The following is a 4,559-nucleotide window of genomic DNA, read 5'->3' as shown; positions in this document are numbered from 1 at the left end:
CACTGCAGTGTCACGCAGGATGTCCCTTCCAAAAAACCCTCCCCAATCAGCACATGACGCAAAGAAAAAAAGAGGCGCAATGAGGTAGCTGTGTGAGTAAGATTAGCGACCCTAGTGGCCGACACAAACACCGGGCCCATTTAGGAGTGGCACTGCAGTGTCACGCAGGATGTCCCTTCCAAAAAACCCTCCCCAATCAGCACATGACGCAAAGAAAAAAAGAGGCGCAATGAGGTAGCTGTGTGAGTAAGATTAGCGACCCTAGTGGCCGACACAAACACCGGGCCCATTTAGGAGTGGCACTGCAGTGTCACGCAGGATGTCCCTTCCAAAAAACCCTCCCCAATCAGCACATATAGACATATAGCTAATATAGACTGGTTGATAAAGAGATGTCGTAGTATGTATGTATAAAGAAGAAAGAAAAAAAAACCACGGTTAGGTGGTATACAATTATGGACGGACTGCCGAGTGCCGTCACAGAGGTAGCCACAGCCGTGAACTACCGTACTGTACTGTGTCTGCTGCTAATATAGACTGGTTGATAAAGAGATGTCGTAGTATGTATGTATAAAGAAGAAAGAAAAAAAAACCACGGGTAGGTGGTATACAATTATGGACGGACTGCCGAGTGCCGACACAGAGGTAGCCACAGCCGTGCACTACCGTACTGTACTGTGTCTGCTGCTAATATAGACTGGTTGATAAAGAGATGTCGTAGTATGTACGTATAAAGAAGAAAGAAAAAAAAACCACGGTTAGGTGGTATACAATTATGGACGGACTGCCGAGTGCCGACACAGAGGTAGCCACAGCCGTGCACTACCGTACTGTACTGTGTCTGCTGCTAATATAGACTGGTTGATAAAGAGATGTCGTAGTATGTACGTATAAAGAAGAAAGAAAAAAAAACCACGGTTAGGTGGTATACAATTATGGACGGACTGCCGAGTGCCGACACAGAGGTAGCCACAGCCGTGAACTACCGTACTGTACTGTGTCTGCTGCTAATATAGACTGGTTGATAAAGAGATGTCGTAGTATGTACGTATAAAGAAGAAAGAAAAAAAAACCACGGTTAGGTGGTATACAATTATGGACGGACTGCCGAGTGCCGACACAGAGGTAGCCACAGCCGTGAACTACCGTACTGTACTGTGTCTGCTGCTAATATAGACTGGTTGATAAAGAGATGTCGTAGTATGTACGTATAAAGAAGAAAGAAAAAAAAACCACGGTTAGGTGGTATACAATTATGGACGGACTGCCGAGTGCCGACACAGAGGTAGCCACAGCCGTGAACTACCGTACTGTACTGTGTCTGCTGCTAATATAGACTGGTTGATAAAGAGATGTCTTAGTATGTACGTATAAAGAAGAAAGAAAAAAAAAACACGGTTAGGTGGTATACAATTATGGACGGACTGCCGAGTGCCGACACAGAGGTAGCCACAGCCGTGAACTACCGTACTGTACTGTGTCTGCTGCTAATATAGACTGGTTGATAAAGAGATGTCGTAGTATGTATGTATAAAGAAGAAAGAAAAAAAAACCACGGTTAGGTGGTATACAATTATGGACGGACTGCCGAGTGCCGACACAGAGGTAGCCACAGCCGTGAACTACCGTACTGTACTGTGTCTGCTGCTAATATAGACTGGTTGATAAAGAGATGTCGTAGTATGTATGTATAAAGAAGAAAGAAAAAAAAACCACGGTTAGGTGGTATACAATTATGGACGGACTGCCGAGTGCCGACACAGAGGTAGCCACAGCCGTGAACTACCGTACTGTACTGTGTCTGCTGCTAATATAGACTGGTTGATAAAGAGATGTCGTAGTATGTATGTATAAAGAAGAAAGAAAAAAAAACCACGGTTAGGTGGTATACAATTATGGACGGACTGCCGAGTGCCGACACAGAGGTAGCTACAGCCGTGAACTACCGTACTGTGTCTGCTGCGACTGGATGATAAATAATGATATAAAAAATATATATATATCACTACTGCAGCCGGACAGGTATATATATTATATAATGACGGACCTGCTGGACACTGTCTGTCAGCAGAATGAGTTTTTTATAGAATAAAAAAAAAAACACCACACAAGTGAAGTCACACGACGAGTGTTTAACTTTTTCAGGCAATCACAATATAGTATACTACTAACTATACTGGTGGTCAGTGTGGTCAGGTCACTGGTCAGTCACACTGGCAGTGGCACTCCTGCAGCAAAAGTGTGCACTGTTTAATTAATTTTAATATAATATGTACTCCTGGCTCCTGCTATAACCTATAACTGGCACTGCAGTGCTCCCCAGTCTCCCCCACAATTATAAGCTGTGTGAGCTGAGCACAGTCAGATATATAATATATACATAGATGATGCAGCACACTGGGCTGAGCAGTGCACACAGATATGGTATGTGACTGTCTTGTACTCCTGGCTCCTGCTATAACCTATAACTGGCACTGCAGTGCTCCCCAGTCTCCCCCACAATTATAAGCTGTGTGAGCTGAGCACAGTCAGATATATAATATATACATAGATGATGCAGCACACTGGGCTGAGCAGTGCACACAGATATGGTATGTGACTGAGTCACTGTGTGTATCGTTTTTTTCAGGCAGAGAACGGATATATTAAATAAAACTGCACTGTCTGGTGGTCACTGTGGTCAGTCACTAGTAAACTCTGCACTCTCTTCTACAGTACTCCTAAGCTCCAGTAAATCAGGTCAATCTCTCTCTCTCTCTCTCTCTCTCCTAATCTAAATCACTGTACTCCCTAACAGCTGCTCCCCGTCCTCAATCCTCCCCACAATTATAACTAAGTCACTCAGTCTTTACTCTTTTCTACTATAACGGAGAGGACGCCAGCCACGTCCTCTCCCTATCAATCTCAATGCACGTGTGAAAATGGCGGCGACGCGCGGCTCCTTATATAGAATCCGAGTCTCGCGAGAATCCGACAGCGTCATGATGACGTTCGGGCGCGCTCGGGTTAACCGAGCAAGGCGGGAAGATCCGAGTCGCTCGGACCCGTGAAAAAAAACATGAAGTTCGTGCGGGTTCGGATTCAGAGAAACCGAACCCGCTCATCTCTAATGTGAACTCCTTGTATAAAGAGTGAACTTCTGGGCCAGCTTCACCTCTCAAGAGACTGTATTGGGAGTCAGCAGCTGTCTGCAAACTAGAGCAGGTAAAAGTAGTACACTGGTATTATACTGCATAGCTCCACTTCTGCCCCCACAGTATAGACACTGCCACTGTAAAGCTCTACCCCCATGTACACTGTGCAGTCCCACCTGTTTCCCCACTTTGTATACTCTGTCACTGCGCAGCCCCCTCTGTCCCCACCCTGTGTACTCTGGTACTATACAGTCTCACTTGTGCCCACTGACACCATGCCTCCTCCCTGTGCCCCCACCCTGTGTACATTGGTACTATGCAGCCCCACCTGTGCCCACTGACACCATGCAACCCCCTGTGCCCTCAACCTGTGGACACTGGTACTATGCAGCCCCACCTGTGCCCATTGACACCGTGCATCCCCCTGTGCCCCCATGCTGTGTGCACTGGTACTATTCAGCTCACCTGTGCCCACTGACACCATGCATCCTCCCTGTGCCCCCACCCTGTGTACACTGGTGCCATGCAGCTCCATTTGTGCCCACTGATACCATGCATCCCCCTGTGCCCCCACCCTGTGTACACTGGTACTATGCAGCCCACCTGTGCCCACTGACATCGTGCATACCCCCTGTGCCTACACCCTGTGCACACTGCACACTGGTACTATGCAGTCTACTTGTGTCCACTGACACTGTGCATCCCCCCCTGTGCCCCCACCCTGTGTACACTGGTACTATGCAGCCCCACCTATGCCCACTGACCGTGCAGCACTACCTAAACAATATCAGCAACTTGACATCATGCATCCCCTTGTACCCTCACCCTGTGTCCACAAACACTGTGCATCCCTCCTGTGACCCCACCCTGTGTGCACTGGTACTATGCAGCCCCACCTGTGCCCACTGACCATGCAGCACCACCTGAACAATATCTGCAACTTGATAGGTTCTATAGTTTTTGGCAAAAAACATATTTGTGTACACGCATTACCTCCATAAACTATAAACTGATACTTACCCTGCGTACATGTAGTTGCTGAAATGAGTTACAGTACTTAAACTTTCTGCAATCATTAAAGGAGAACTTTCTGATCCGTTGTTCTGGTTATTTCATCTGTTCCCCGTCCCCATTTCAAGATATAAAAAAAATCTCTGTTGTGCCATTTGAATAATGCTGCTAAGTCAGTTATCTCGATAAGGTGGAGCTCATCCTCTCCTCCAACGGTTAGAGACTGGTTTAGTAAAATCGATTTTTAGATGGAATTGGAAGATATTCTGTCTTCTGTGGAAGGTGACCGCGTAGTATTTAGAGATACATAATTCCGTTGGATGGACTTCAAGGACTCAAAGACCTTTAAGGACATTATTACATCACACCTCTCCTAAAGCTCTCTATGATCTTTGGGTTCTTCTAAGTATGTGG

The sequence above is a fragment of the Pseudophryne corroboree genome, chromosome 3 (genome assembly GCF_028390025.1).
Source record: "Pseudophryne corroboree isolate aPseCor3 chromosome 3, aPseCor3.hap2, whole genome shotgun sequence".
Classification (NCBI taxonomy): domain Eukaryota; kingdom Metazoa; phylum Chordata; class Amphibia; order Anura; family Myobatrachidae; genus Pseudophryne; species Pseudophryne corroboree.
This window is presented reverse-complemented; position numbering follows the sequence as displayed.